The following is a 16,366-nucleotide window of genomic DNA, read 5'->3' as shown; positions in this document are numbered from 1 at the left end:
ATACAATTTACAGCCCAATCACTTGGTCATTGTCATGTCCAAATATCATCTTCCTAGCTCAAATGGTGCCTGAGATATTGCCCAGATGAGAAAGAGAATAAATTTGTGATTAATAATGAAAATAAATAAATGAAAATGGAAAAATAATTAAATGATTAATCAATTGGCGAATAGCATACCTAAACCACCAGTGCTTCATCCGAATCTGTAACATTTTGAAAATTAACAAATTAATTATTCAAAAATTAAATAATTAATTCATTAATTGATTCATCAATAAATAATTAATCGATTAATTTGATGAATCAATAAATCAAAAATACCCTTTATAGCCAAATCACTTGGTCATTGTTGTGTCCAAATATCAGCTTCCTACGTCAAAAGGTGCCTGAGATATTGCCCAGATGAGAAAGAAAATAAATAAGTGATTAATAAAAAATATAAAAACCACCTTTAGAGGCCATTTTTCCCCGCAAAGCGGGGGTTGGCCTTTTTCGGGGACCGTGGTTGTTGTTGTTTTTTTTGGTCCCCTTTTTGAAGCAATGTTTTACAGCCGGATGCCCTTCCTGCCGCCAACCATGTTTGTCGCCTTTTTACGACACACAGGGAATTACCAGTGAACTGGTACTCAATTTGCCGACCTCGGAAGGATGGCAGGCTGAGTCAACCCCCCTGGCGTTAATTCAGCAATCGACCGGGATTTGAACCCAGGATCCTTGGATCCTAAGCTGGCACCCTAGCCGCTAGCCCAACACCAGGCATAATAAGTGATTAATAATTAAAATAAATAAATAATAATGGTTAAATAATTAAATTATTAATCAATTGGCCAATAGCATACCTAAACCACCACCGTTTCATCCGAATCTGTAACTTTAAAAATAAATTAATAAATAAATTAATCAAATAATTAAATCATTAATCAATTAATTGATTGATCAATTAATAAATGAATAAAAAATACAATTTACAGCCCAATCACTTGGTCATTGTCATGTCCAAATATCATCTTCCTAGCTCAAATGGTGCCTGAGATATTGCCCAGATGAGAAAGAGAATAAATTTGTGATTAATAATGAAAATAAATAAATGAAAATGGAAAAATAATTAAATGATTAATCAATTGGCGAATAGCATACCTAAACCACCAGTGTTTCATCCGAAGCTGTAACGTTTTGAAAATAAATATAAAAATTAATCAAAAATTAAATAATTAATTGATTAATTGATTAATCAATAAATAATTAATTGATTCATTTGATTAATCAATAAATAATTAATTGATTAATTTGATTAATCAATAAATCAAAAATTCCCTTTGTAGCCAAATCACTTGGTCATTGTGTGCCCAAATATCAGCTTCCTAGCTCAAAAGGTGCCTGAGATATTGCTCAGATGAGAAAGAAAATAAATAAGTGATTAATAATTTAAATAAATAAATGATAATGGAAAAATAATTAAATTATTAATCAATCGGCTAATAGCATACCTAAACCACCAGTGTTTCATCTGAAGCTGTAACATTTTGAAAATTAATAAATAAATTAATCATAAATTAAATTGTTAATTCATTAATTGATTAATCAATAAATCATTAATCTATCAATTTGATTAATCAATAATTCAAAAATACCCTTTATAGCCAAATTACTTGGTCATTGTTGCGTCCAAATATCAGCTTCCTAGCTCAAAAGGTGCCTGACATATTGCCCAGATGAGAAAGCAAATAAATAAGTGATTAAATAAGTGATTAATAAATCGGTCATAATTAAGTAATTAATTGATTAATCAAAAAACAAAAATACGGTTTGCACGGGCTCGCTATTGTGCCGAAATTTCAGCTTCCCAGCTCAAAGGATGGCTGAGATATAGCCGGGACAAACAAACAAGCAAACAAGAAAACAAAAAACCGGAGTGAAAACTAAGTACTCCCTTTCAGCGCACATCATCGCCGGCCCCCCATTCTGTGCCGGGCAATGAAGTCATGCAGCGCCTGGATACGGAATAGGAAAGGAGCGGTGTACAACAAAAAAATAAGAAACCGGAGTGAAAACTGAGTACTCCCTTTAGAATAATATATTTATGGACTCTGATATTAGCATCAGAATTACTTATGTGTTTGCTTGGAGGTTGGAGAGGGAAAAAGCATTTGAAAAAGGAAAGTGGCCAGCAGGATTTGTTTAATCAGCACAAATGATGTGAAATAATGCGTGAATAATGCATTTTCATTAGGTGTTGCCATCTAGAAAGCATGCCTTGAATATAAACTTTTGTTTTTTTGTTTTTTTTGTAGAGCTCGAACACGGAATTTGATTGCTATATATGTTGTTTGTTAAATAAAATATAAACTGAGCAAAATCAAACGCAACATAGCAAAAGGAAAAAGCAGAAGGAGAAGGGGACATGTCAAACACAAAGCGGAGAGAGAAAACAGACGAAGAGGGACAAACAAGGGATGTGGGTAACGATGAGGGATGGGGTGCATTGCTCACGCAGAATGTATGAATACTATACGATGGATATATAAGTATTCACATTTTCTTTGCATACTATAAATAGTTTATAAAATGTTTTCACCATTTTGCAAAACATTCCACATTTCATTTGCATTGTCTTTATTCTGAAATATCACTCAATGATAATTAGGATGAAAAGGGTACTTGATAAGAGGGAAACCAGTGCTGCAGCTTTGGCCCCAGAGGGATATGTATCCAGTCTCCAACATAAAACCGAACATGATGATCATCAAACTGAAAAGACGGATGTGAAAGAAAACAGATGGCTAGTGACTGTCAGATCTAGCAAGGCCCAACACTGTGAACGGTCGTTTTACTCCACACAGGTGCAGGTTCATATAATGGCTTCCATTGTGGCGGGCACACGGGTCAATAATTCCGCGCACCAGTGGGTGGCGCGAGCATCCAGGCGGGGAACTGAAATACATGCCCTGCCTTTCGGCCGATCGGCCATGCCCGGGGGCAAGGCGTGGCCTCGGGACATATATGCGGGCTCTAAGCTCGAGCCCGACCAGTGCTGATATGCGAGCTTGTAATAAAGACTCTTGTTTGTATCCACGCGTTGTGGCCTACCTCTCTGGCAATCGAGTCGTGTGTGCACAGCACCACACTGGTGACCCCGATTGGTTCAGCCGTTGCTGACCCCCGAACGCGCCATGGCTACCAACGCCGTCGCAATCAAATTCCCGGAGTTTTGGGAAGCGCAAGCAGACGTTTGGTTTGTGCAGGCCGAAGCTCAATTCCAACTCCGGGGCATCATGGCGGACAAGACCAGGAACTACCACGTGGTCACCGCCCTCGGGCCTGGCACTGCCGCCCGCGTCGTGTCCATCCTTCGGCGCCCGCCGGGCGACCACAAGTACGAGGCACTCAAACGTCTCCTCCTCGCCACGTTCGGGCTCACGGAGGTCGAACGTGCCGACCGCCTCCTGGACCTTCCCGTCCTCGGCGACACACGACCATCCGTCCGGATGGATTTCATGCTGTCCCTGCTTGGAGACCAGCGCCCGGATTTCTTATTCCGAGCACTTTTCCTACGCCAGCTACCTGTACAGGTGCGCATCGCGCTGGCCGGTTCCAAAATAACGGAACCCCGCGCCCTGGCTGGAGAGGCCGACAAGTATTTTGCGGCCTGCGACACACGGTCGGTGTACGGTGCTGCCGTAGTGGATCCCAGCGCGGAGGCTACAGCGCCCCCTGCTTCCCTCGTGGCCACTGCTTCGTCCCGCCAACTACCGCCGCCGCCACCACCACCGCCGCCGGCACGGCCGCTGCGGGGGCCACCGCCGCAAACGTGGTGCTACTACCATGCCAGGTTCGGCTGCAAGGCTAAAACGTGCCGCCCGCCGTGTTCTTTTGATGGGTCGGGCAACGACCGGGCCGGCGCTCACTTGCGGCCATGAGCGTCGGCCATTCCGGCAGCCTCCTGTTCATCACGGACACCTCGTCCGGGCGCCGTTTTCTTTGTGACACGGGAGCGCAGGTAAGCGTCCTCCCTGCATCCGCGTCCGACAAGCAAGCCGCGGGCCGGGGCCCCGCTTTGCTTGCCGCCAACGGTACACACATCCGCACATTCGGGAAGCGTTGCCTCTCACTGCGGTTCGGAGGGTAGCGCTTTCAATGGTCGTTCGTCACCCCCAGCGTGCCAATGGCCCTGCTCGGTGCGGACTTCCTATGTGCGCATGGGTTGTTGGTCGACATTAAGCGCAGACGTCTCGTCCAGGCCGAAACTTTCAGCTCGCTCGCTTGTTCGCTGAGCGGCTCGTTGAGCAGCTCGCTGAGCGGCTCACCGAGCGGCTTGCCAAGCGGCTTGCTGAAAGGTTCCGTCCCGGGGAGGTTAGTCTGTACGCTTCCGGCAGCGGACGAGTTTACCCGCCTCCTCGCCAGTTTCCCGGCCCTCACGCGGCCCACCTTTTCAGCAGTGGCCGTCAAACACGGGGTGGAGCACCATATCCCCACGGTTGGGCCGCCGGTCTACGCCCGGGCACGCTGCCTCGACCCCACGAAGTTCGCCATGGCGAAAGCGGTGTTCGCCACGCTGGAACGGCTGGGTATCGTACAGCGCTCCAACAGCGCTTGGGCCTCTCCTCTGCACATTGTGCCGAAGCCCGGCGGCGGATGGTGGCCGTGCGGTGACTACTGCCGGCTCAATGATGCCACCACCCCCGACCGCTACCCGGTCCCGCATATCCAAGACTTTTCCACCCGGTTGGCAAACACGACTGTGTTCTCCAAGGTGGACCCCATCCGGGGCTACCACCAGGTCCCCGTACAACCGGACGATGTCCCAAAGATGGCCGTTATCACCCCTTTCGGCCTCTTTGAGTTCCTGCGGATGCCTTTTGGGTTGAAGAATGCGGCCCAGGCGTTCCAGCAGCTCATGGACAGCGTATTGCATGACTTACCTTTCATCTATGTCTACCTGGACGACATCCTAGTCGTGAGCGCGTCCCGGGAGGAGCACCTGCTCCACCTCCGCACGCTTTTCGAATGCCTGGGCCAGGATGGCCTGATCATCAACCCCGCAAAGTGCCGCTTCGGCGTCGCCGCCATTGACTTCTTGGGGCACCGCATCACCAGGCACGGGGCCGTCCCTTTACCGGCCAAGGTAGAGGCCGTCAAGAGTTTTCCGCGCCCCCGCACGATCAAGGGGCTCCAGGAATTCCTGGGCATGGTCAATTTTTACCACCGCTTCGTGCCCCGCGTCGCCCAGCTCCTCCGCCCCCTGCACGAGGCCCTCCGGGGGAAGCCGGGCAAAGGTGACATCGCCTGGTCGGAGCCGATGGCCGCGGCGTTTGCCGGGCGCAAAGCTGGCCTTGGCCAACGCCACCATGCTGGCGCACCCGGCGCCTGATGCACCGATCGCCCTCACCACCGACGCGTCGGACTATGCGGTGGGCGCGGTGCACGAGCAGTGGGTGCGTGGTGCTTGGCAGCCCCTGGCGTTTTTTAGCCGGCAGCTTCGCCCGCACGAACGCCGCTACAGCACCTTCGACCGCGAGCTGCTCGGGCTCCACCTGGCGGTCCGACACTTCCGCCATCTGCTCGAGGGCCGCCCGTTCACGGCTTTCGTTGATCACAAGCCCCTTGTGTTCGCGATGGCCAAGGTCGCCGAGCCATGGTCGGCCCGGCAGGAACGTCACCTCTCTGCCGTGTCCGAGTACACGACGGACATCCGTCACGTCGTGGGTAAAGACAATCCGGTGGCGGATTGCCTTTCCCGGTCCGTCGCGCACGCGGTCCACCTCAGGATCGACTATGCCCGGATGGCGGAGGACCAGACCGCCGACCCCGGCGTCCAGGCCTTGCGGACCACCGTCATGGGCCTCCTCGTCACCGAGGTGCCGTTCGACGTCGCGGGCGCGGCCCACCTGTGCGACGTCTCCCTCGGCCGGCCTTGCCCCATCGTGCCCGCTGGCTGGCAGCGCCCGGTTTTCGACGCCATCCACGGCCTGTCCCACCCGGGCACGAAGGCCTCCCAGAAGCTTGTCGCGGCGAAGTTCGTCTGGCATGGCCTCAGGAAGGACGTCCGCGACTGGGCCAGGACGTGCCTCGCGTGCCAGCGCGCAAAGGTCCACCGCCACACCCAGGCCCCGTTGGCCCCGTTTACGGTGCCCGAGCGTCGGTTCGACCACGTCCACGTCGACTTGGTGGGACCTCTGCCCCCCTCGCGGGGGTTCACCCACCTCCTCACCATGGTGGACCGCACCACACAGTGGCCGGAGGCCGTGCCATTGGCGGCGACGTCTACGGCTGATGTGGCGCAAGCCTTCATCCCCACTTGGGTTGCCCGGTTCGGTGCCCCCTCGGACATCTCGTCTGACCGTGGCCCCCAGTTTACCTCGGAGCTCTGGGGTGCGGTGGCGCAAGGGCTCGGCGTCAAACTGCACCGCACCATGGCCTACCACCCCCAGGCCAATGGCCTGTGCGAGTGCTTTCATCGCTTGATGAAGGCCGCGCTCCGGGCCAGCCTCCGCGATGGCAGCTGGGCCGACAGGCTCCCCTGGGTCCTGCTGGGCCTCAGGACGGCGCCCAAGGACGACCTGCGCACGTCCTCGGCGGAGCTGGTCTTTGGACAACCGCTGCGGGTACCGGGCGAATTTATCCCCAACTCCACGGCTCCTTGGTCCGCGGCGCAACAGCGCTCCACCCTGCAGGAGACCGCCCGGAGCTTCGCCCCGGTGCCGACGGCACACCACGGTTGCCCGTCCTCCCACGGAGCCCCGGAGCTTCGCATGGCGGAGTACGTTTTCGTCTGGCACGACGCCCACATGGCACCGCTACGGCCCCCGTACGACGGGCCCTTCCGCGTGCTGGAGACCGGGGACAAACATTTCACCATGGACATCGGCGGTGCCCCGGATTGTATCTCCGTGGACCGCCTGAAGCCGGCCCACCTCGATCTGGACCACCCCCCGCAAGCAGCTCTGCCTCCGCGTCGAGGCCGCCCCCCGGCGGTCAGACCCCCGGCACCCCCCAGCCCCGCCGTCCCGCTACCCCCCAGCCCTGCACCCATCGCCAGGGGGCGTTTCGGCCGGGTCATCCAGCTTCCCCGCAAGCTCACCCTTCAGGTGCGCGGGAATTCTGGGGGGGCGCGTGTGGCGGGCACAAGGGTCAATAATTCTGCGCACCAGTGGGTGGCGCGAGCGTCCAGGCGGGGAACTGAAATACATGCCCCGCCTTTCGGCCGATCGGCCATGCCCGGGGGCAAGGCGTGGCCTCGGGACATATATGCGGGCTCTAAGCTCGAGCCCGCCCAGTGCTGATATGCGAGCTTGTAATAAAGACTCTTGTTTGTATCCACGCATTGTGGCCTACCTCTCTGGCAATCGAGTCGTGTGTGCACAGCACCACACCATGTTCTTTATTTTACCTCGACGTTTCCACTCGTATTTGCATCTCAATTGCTGAAAAAGGAAAAAAAGGAAAAATATTTTAAAGATAACATTGGCAAATGTTCATCACAATGGCAATTGGTTGGCCTATTTTTCTTTTGAACCACCGGTTAATAATAATAATATTCGTTCCTTACAAGGAACTTCAATGTAGGAGCAGCTTTGTCTTTGTCCTTCCACATGATTAATGTTCTGTTCTGTTTCCCACCTGTTCTGTTCTGTTCACCACAATCTCTTATCTTCCCCCATCCAAAACCTTGATCTTTTCTACCCCCGTTAATTCACCCCAGATCCACTTTTTTTGAAATACCGACTTCTTTCCTGGAAGTTCTAGCAGTGTCCATGTGTTTTATACCTCTCCCACCTCCTCCCCCCCACCCCGCCTTCCCATGCCTCCTCCCCCCGAGCCCTCTCCCTCCCACAGATCTCCCGATGTCCCTATTCTCTGCTGTTGTACTTGTGTGCTTCCCTCTCTCTCCCCATCTTGTCTGCCGCTCCCTTTATTGTATGTTTTGTGTGTCCGTTTGTTTTTTTTGTGATTGATGTTAGCTCTTACACGAGCCTCGATGTTGTATACAAAAAAAAAAAATGTACAAGCCTTGGATCAATGTAAATAAAAAGCAGTAATATTAGAAAGTTACAAATCTTGTGGTTGTTTGACACATTCCTTATACAATTAAAAATGTCAAATTCTTGCTTGGACGTGCGTTCAGTTTTCTGTGCTTGAGCTTTAAATATATTACCATTATGTCAAGAGTTTCCATTTTATGTGTAATTACTTTGAAGCCTGAGGGTATGTAGTCAGTTGTTAGATTTTTTTAGACAGTCACTTTTTTAATTTTTTTGTGTGTGGATAAGTATCTCAGCATGGCCAATTGGTCTTGTCAGTTTGTTCTTGGAAGCTACAAACATATATCCTGAGTAAGAATTTGAATCGTGTTGCAAGCAACTAGTCAGCATGCAACTCGTAACTATACTCTACATTTTTACCTGTGACATGTCGCAGGTCTACAAGAGCTTTGTGTTGCTGTTTGGGTTCTTGCTGTGGGTCGTTTTTTGAAATGTGCACCCATTGGTTGGGCAGCTGTGCCAGACCACACCCACATCTGTCGCTTGACTCCACCCACCATAGTAGCAAGACAAAATGATACATGGCCGCCATATTGTTTTATGATGGGCCTAGCACAGGCCTGTAGGCCTCCGCTGATTATACTCTGTCTAGCTTTGTTGCGTCAGATTCCCATTGGCTTTGTTTCAGTCAAGTGTTAAATTGTTGGTATCTTATTCGGCCATCTAATCTTATTCATTCACATTGGAACACGGGGCAGACCACGGCACAAGGTTAATGAGACAGATTAGAGAATGTAAGCTGAGCCATGATGTAATGGGGTTTTTTTTCATTTCCTGACATTACACTAACCTGAAAGGGAGGAAATCTGGGGTATGTTCAGTTACCAATCAGTTAGCCAGCGCTTGCCAAGTCAACCGTTCCTTATCAACGGTTTTGAATGGAGTGCTTGCTTGAATGCCCAGGTCACTTGGCGTGCACTCTGCAAGAAACTTGATAACTGAACACACCACTGACGTTCTTGAGGCCCGAAGCTAGATCTACTGTAATCTATATACCCCAGACAAGATGATAATAACATAATCCTTCCTGCCGCTCCTGTTCGGAGTGGGTGCACTAATTACCTGAAACCAAACCCAGCTGCCCATGAAACTCATAACTGATATTGAACTAAACCTCGAAGTCCCTCAGAGAGGAATTATATAATATCTTCAACAGCAAGGATGAGGGGATTGAGTGGAGAGATGAGGTGAAAATATATATTTTGTGTCGCAGGTTGTGACCACAGTGCGGCCATCCTTATTTTCTAATTCATGACACAATCTGATATTGTTTCATGACAAGAGCATCAGCAGAAAGACAAATCTCAGCTGATTGATTGCCTATCATCAGGGGAGGAGGTGGGGTAGCATAAAAGTCAAGGGAGGGCCAGAATACGTATATGGTTAGGCTGGAGGGCTAAACTGAACTGCTCACCATCAATCACGACTCACCATACTTAATACGTCTTTCATAGTTTGCTGGTCTGTCGCTGTCCATGTGTGACATGATGGACATGTGAATGGTATGTTTATTTGTTTTTCATTTCTCATCCTTCTTTATTTAAATCTTCACCCTCAATACTGATATAACATACGAGCTACATTTTTAAGACAACCACATGGGAGGTTCACTTTGAGTGTCTTGTCAAGGCATAGTTCCGGTATTTTATAAAGACATGCACAAAAGATGGAATAACACAGGGTGTCCACAAAGTCGCGCATCATAAGCAAAACATTTATTTGTGAGGTTGGCCACATCAGTTGTTCGAAATGTGTCCCACCAATCTCAAAACATGTTGTTAAACGGAAAAGCAGGTTTCTCTGTCAACATAACCGAGCTAATTGATTAGATCTGCACATAAATAAAAAATAAATACATTAAAAAATAAATACATAAAAAAATTAATACATTAGATAAATTAAATAATTTCCGATGATGCGTGACTTTGTGGACACCCTGTAGATACAAGTGATGATATTTAACCCATAGCTCACACGGTGCTCTTATATTCACACCCTATTTCGACTTTTTGGCACTCCAGCGACAACAGCACTAGTGGGATCACCAAACTGAGCCATTTGAAATAAAAGCAGGAGTACTTCAAGGTGACACGCTCGATCTTTATTTATTCATCATTGTGCTCAACTATATAATGAAGACGGTAGTGGAAGTCCACATCGAAGAAGGGATGCATGCAGCTTGATCAATGAATTATCGAAACTCAAAATACATCCAGAAAGATGAATAACAGATTTACAAGAACTATAGGGGATGCCTCTTTGTGGTGGTTGTACCCCCCCCCCCCGGCCCCCAACCGAAGTCGGGGGCCAAATCTTCCCTGCTGCCCAGATTCGTCAGGGCAGCACGGTCATGGTCAGATTTCCGATCGGTCCCCATGGACTGGCCCTTTCCCTCTTGTCTCTCTCTTCCTCTCTCTCTCTCAACTTCCCCCTCTTTATTTATTTATTTTTTTTGCATACATAATCGAGGCTCGTGAAAGAGCTAACATTTATCACACAAACAAATCAAACAGACAAACAAACAAAGTATATAAAAAGGGGAGCGGTAGACAAGATGGGGAGAGAAGGGGAAGCACACAAACACAACATTTGTGAGGGACATCGGGAATGTACGGGAGGGAGAGGGCTTGGGGGAAGGCGGCGTGGGAAGGCGGGGGGTGGGGGAGTGGAAGAAGTATAAACACAAGGACACCAAGGACTTCCAGGAAAGAAGTTGGTATTTCAAAAAAGAGGATTTGGTGTGAAATTAGCGGGGGTAGAAAAGATCAAGGTTTTGGATGGGGGAAGATAAGAGATGGTGGTGAACAGCTGTTTTAAAGACCTGGTGGGAGGAGTGGGATTGAAGGGAGTGGGGGAGTTTGTTCCAGATGCGGGAGAAAAGAGGCATGAAAGAGTGAAGGTGAGCAGAGAGTCTTGATTTTGGCAGTTTAACCATAAGAGGATTGCAGGCAGATCTTGTGTGACATTTTGGAATTTAGGGGACAGAGCCCAGAGAGAGCTGGAGGAGCAAGGCTGGAGAGGAGTCGGTAGAAGACAGAAAGACCACCAACCTGCCTGCGGTGAGTAAGTGAAAGGCCCTCGGAGGTAGCTTCATCACGGGAGATTCCAATGATTCTGAATGCTTTGGTTTCAACAGCGTGAAGACGAGCTAGGTGTGGGGCAGGAGCACCAGCCCAGAGGGGAGAGCAGTATTCCATTGAGCTGCGGATGAAAGCCTTGTATGTGGTGAGGAGCTCAGGTGTGCCAAGGAAGGACTTCGCACGACGGAGGATGCCCAGTCGGCCACTGGCTTTGGAGGCCAGATTTGAAATGTGGTTTTCCCAGGAAAGATCATGGCAGATAGTGAGATCCAAAAGCTTGAGTGACAGAACTTCTTGGAGAGGATTATTCAGAAAGTGGATGGGAGGGTTGTCCAGTCGGTCTTTTCGGAGAGACATCGTAAGAGTGTGAAATTTGTCAGGAGTGAAAGACATGTTCCACATGTTTGCCCAGTCAGTGATTTTGTCCAGGTCTGCAGAGAGTGAGGAGGCTGCAGACTGCCGATCTGAGGGATGTGGAATGAAGCGGCAGAGAGTGGAGTCATCAGCAAGGAGATAGAGAGGATTTTCAAGAGAGTTGGAGAGATCATTGATGAAGACCAGAAAAAGCACAGGGCCCAGAACACTGCCCTGGGGATCTCTAACCTGAACAGGAAGAGGAGATGAGAGAAACCCATTCAGGGCCACACGTTGACTACGACTAGAGAGGATGTCCGCCAGCCATGCGTGAAGATTTCCATGGATACCAAAAGAGGAGAGTTTGGTGAGCAGAGCGGGGTGCCAGACCGTGTCGAAGGCACGTGATATGTCGAGGGAGACAGCTCTAATTTCCTGTTTGGCATTGAGGACCTCCATCTATTGTTGAGACAGCAGAAGCAGCATGTCCAGAATAGAGTGACCTGGTCTGAAACCAAATTGATGATCAGAGATCAAGCCATTGGAGAAGAGGAAAGATTTCATATCTGAAGCAATGATGGATTCCATGACTTTGCTGATAATTGGGAGAAGGCGGATTGGTCTGTAGTTGCTAGGATCTGTTTTTGCACATTTTTTGTGTAAAGCGGTGATGTTGGCTGATTTCCAAGCAGATGGCAGTTGACCTTGAGCAAAAGAGAGGGTGAAGAGAATAGAGAGAGGGAGTGAAAGAGTGGAAGAACAGGATTTTAGGACCCATGGGCTGATGCTGTCAGGTCCAGTTGCAGAATCAGAGTCGAGGGTTGACAGAAACTTTTCCACCTTGTCAGGAGGAAAGGACACAGAGTCCAGGAGCGGCTGGGTGCGACTGGGTACGGTGGGTACAGAGAGGGATGGGTTTGGGACACAAGATTTAGAGGCAAACACAGAGTTGAGGCATTCAGCTTTTTCATGTGCAGAGTCAGCTGTGTAGCCGTTTGAGGTAAGGGAGGGGATGGAGGGGGAACAAACACCAGAAACAGATTTAACCAGACACCACCAGGATTTGGAAGAGGGAGACAGATAAGAGAGTTCGGTCTTGAGAACGGAGAGATATTTGCGTTCGTGATATTTTCGAACAACTTTTTCTCTCTCTCTCTCTCTCTCCCTCTCCCTCTCCCTCTCCCTCTCCCTCTCCCTCTCCCTCTCTCCCTCTCTCTCTCCTTCCCCCTCTCTCTCTCCTTCCCCCTCTTTTTCTCTCTCTCTCACTCTCTCTAAAACTGTCATGATCCTTACTTCCTGAAGGCAGAGGTACACCATTGTGGATGGGGAGGATCTATGGGTCCCTCATACGAGATTGATTGGCTGTCTCCGTGCCACGGACTTGTTCGAGAGAACTGTCTGGGGCTATACAACAACAACACCAACACCAACACCACCACCACGAACAACAACAACACATTTAGATTTTGCAGAAGAGGCTGCTCTTTGTAAAAATACACTAAATATAAATTCAATGTTTGCTAAGTAACGTCGAGATGGAGGCAGTAAACGATGGATTAAATATGAATAATGAAAGATGAAATATATATTCTTAAACTCTAATACTGAACATTCATCAAGAACAATCCATGGAGCTGATTTAGAAAGAGCAAATGACTTGAAGTATGTCGGCTCATGGATAAAATCAACGGAGAATGAAGACAGCAGTAGGATAGGACAAGCATGATTAACATGTCCAAAAAAATGGATAGAATATGTAAATGTGGAAAATTAATCCAGAAAGAATAAAAAAATCAATTTTTTTTCAAAGCACAGTTGAAACAATCCATTTATATTGACAATCAATCATGTGGAGTCTTCTCGGGCTATGATGGCGGTGCTATCCTTTTGCCTTTCTATGGCCGGTACACACGGGTAGGTGTGTGATATAGACTGGGGGGGGGGGGGGGGGGGGTCGCCACTCCTCTCCGTCTCTCTGCTGGCCGTTGGGCACCCTTGGGTGCATAATTCACCCTCTTCCGCCCGTGATGTTCGAGTCGACTGGACCCTCATCCACCAGGTGTGCAGAGCCATCTGCCATTTAAACCGCATGGCTGCGGACCGTTACCCTGGTAAGGGGGGCTGACAGGTACTACACCTTGCCCACAGGCGACCTGGGAGTATGAAAGGCAGGGGCATCCATCTTCCTGAGGTATCAGAAGACCCCTGCATACCCTTTTATATTGAGCTGAACACTTGTCCTTGTACAAAAGGCTTAACAACAAATTGGATGGATGCTATACAAGATTCTTTCGAAGAGATTTAACTGTATTTTGGAAAGATCACATTACAAGTAAAGAGCCATATTGCAAATTGGATAAAGCAGCAGAAATAATTAAACACAGGAGATTGCAATTTGCAGGCCATTGCCAAAGAGCTCAGGCTGAGGCAGTCTCAGACTTACTGTTATGGTCTGAAAGGCAAAGAAGAAGAGGAATAAGTTGAAACAATTGGAAAATGATACTAGGATGAAGAAAGAAGAATTAGTGAATTGTAATGGAAGAACATACTGTTTGGAGCATTTTCTATCAAATGTTGACACTATGATGATGACGATGATATTTACTTTTACATTTACTCAGCTGGCATTTATTTAATTAACAAACAACATATACAGCAATGTGTTTGGTTCTCATTAAATGTATTTATGATTTTATATCTGCATCCAATTTCATTGCGCTTGATAGTCAGGTTCACTATGTCAATAAATTATATTTCGTTCAAAATCATGGTAGATTAGCAAACCTATACATTTTTGGAAAGGTTATAGCATAAGGAAACTAAAAATCAATGTTTACATTTGGAGAGATACCTGTATGGTGGCCATTTTGGATTTTCAAACTGGCCACTGTAAAATACATATTTTGTTCTATTTCTGCCTCTAATTACCCTAAAAACTTTTTAAAATATACTAAACCTATATTTTCAGGGACAAGGAATCCAATGAAAGTATCAAATTAGTGCTATGGGGAATGGTAAGACACGAATCAAAGGTTTTGAATTGCAAAATACTGTCTTTATATTCGCGATAAGTTGCATAATCAAATACATGTTATCATTTTGTACAGGCAGTTAATAACATCAAAATGTGTCACAATAATTCATATCACCAAACATACACAGGCAGTCAGCAAAATCATATATACACAGGCAGTCAGCAAAATCATATATACACATGCAGTCGGTATAACCACATCTACACAGGCAGTCGATGACAAAATATACACAGGCAGTCAATGGCATCAAACATACACGATTACAGAATATGCCATTTAGAGTTCGTCATCACTGTCCTGTGTGTCGTATCCGACAATATAGTCCGCATCGTTTTCACAGTCCGTTCCACACAAGCAAAGGTCGGTCAAATTTATTGGCAAATCGAATTGGTCGAATGGTCGATCGAATCGAATTCGATGAATCGAATCGAATCGAATCGATCGAATGGTCGATCGAATCGATTGGTCGAATTGGTCGAACGGAATTGGTCGATTGGTCGAATTGGTCGAATCGAATTGGTCGGAATTGGCAAATGTAAACATTGATTTTCTGATTTTCCATGTAATAACGTTTCCAAAAATGTATAGGTTTGCTAATCTACCATGATTTTGAACGAAAAAACATAGTGAACCTGACTATGAGTTACGTACATCCAAATCCCATATGCATGCCGATTTATAAATGTGAGCTCATGAAGAAAGTACCATGAAATATTTTAAATTATCAAGTGAATACATTCAGTAGACCAGGTAGCCGCACATCCCCTTGTAAGATCGCATGCATCCTAATGTAATTCCTTGCTCGACCAGCACCGGCATTATAGTGTAGATTTTGATCCAATTCCTCAGGATTCAAAGTCAGACCAGGGATTTGTAAGCATCGATGGCATAATCAGAGAGCTCAACGAACATCATGCTTGAAATTCCTGGCAATCACCTTGACTACCATTACCTGGAGAGGCAAGAAGTGAAAACGACGCCATGCTGATAGCTGCAGATTGGTTTGTGGAGCTTCGTCTTGCAAGGCTCCCTGCCCCGAACAAGTGGTTCATAATCACATCTGCTTACACCAGAATAAGAACCCTCCACCTCGTTCAGAGTCACGATTATGACTACAAAATGGATCCACCTTGAAGGATCTAGTTGTCTGAGCAATGTTATTGCTTTCTTTTTTTTTGTATACTGAATCGAGGCTCGTGAAAGAGCTAACATTTACTTCACAAACAAATCAACCAGACAAACAAAATATATAAAAAGAGGGAGCGGAAGACAAGATGGGGAGAGATGGGGAAGCACACAAACAAACACAACATTTGAGAGCAGGGAGATGTGTGGAAGGGAGAGGGCCCGGGGGGAGGAGGCATGGGAAGGGGGGGGGGGTGGAGGGAGAAGTATAAAACACAAGGAGACCAAGGACTTCCAGGACAGAAGTTGGTATTTCAAAAAAGTGTAGGATTTGGGGTGAAATTAGCAGGGGTAGAAAAGATCAAGGTTTTGGATGGGGGAAGATAAGAGATGGTGGTGAACAGCTGTTTTAAAGACCTGGAGGGTGGAGTGGGATTGAAGAGAGTGAGGGAGTTTGTTCCAGAGGCGGGAGAAAAGAGGAATGAAGGAGTGAAGGTGAGTGTGTGTTCAAATCCTCACAAGGATTTGTTCCTCACAATCCTCACAAATCCTTCCTCACAAGTGTGTGTTCAAATCTCAAATCATATGAAGAAGAATCAGAGTTTTTCCTCCAACCATGAAGGAATGGCCCTGCGCCGGTGGCACTCGGCACACATGTTCGTTGTCAGGTATCTATAGTTTCCAGCTGGCGTGGCACATTTCCCCCAACGGTTGGTGAAATTCCTGATGCC

General features: G+C 47.7%; 1 protein-coding gene across 1 annotated transcript in view; it reads left to right on the top strand.

The window, feature by feature from the left end:
* The window catches only part of LOC137436513 (glutamate receptor-interacting protein 2), a 535,867-nt gene that overhangs the window by 450,329 nt on the left and 69,172 nt on the right, over positions 1-16,366 (top strand). The gene's annotated exons all lie outside the window — the stretch shown is intronic.

This window comes from Myxine glutinosa, chromosome 11, assembly GCF_964187855.1.
Source record: "Myxine glutinosa chromosome 11, kmMyxGlut1.1, whole genome shotgun sequence".
Lineage (NCBI taxonomy): Eukaryota > Metazoa > Chordata > Myxini > Myxiniformes > Myxinidae > Myxine > Myxine glutinosa.
This window is presented reverse-complemented; position numbering and strand designations above follow the sequence as displayed.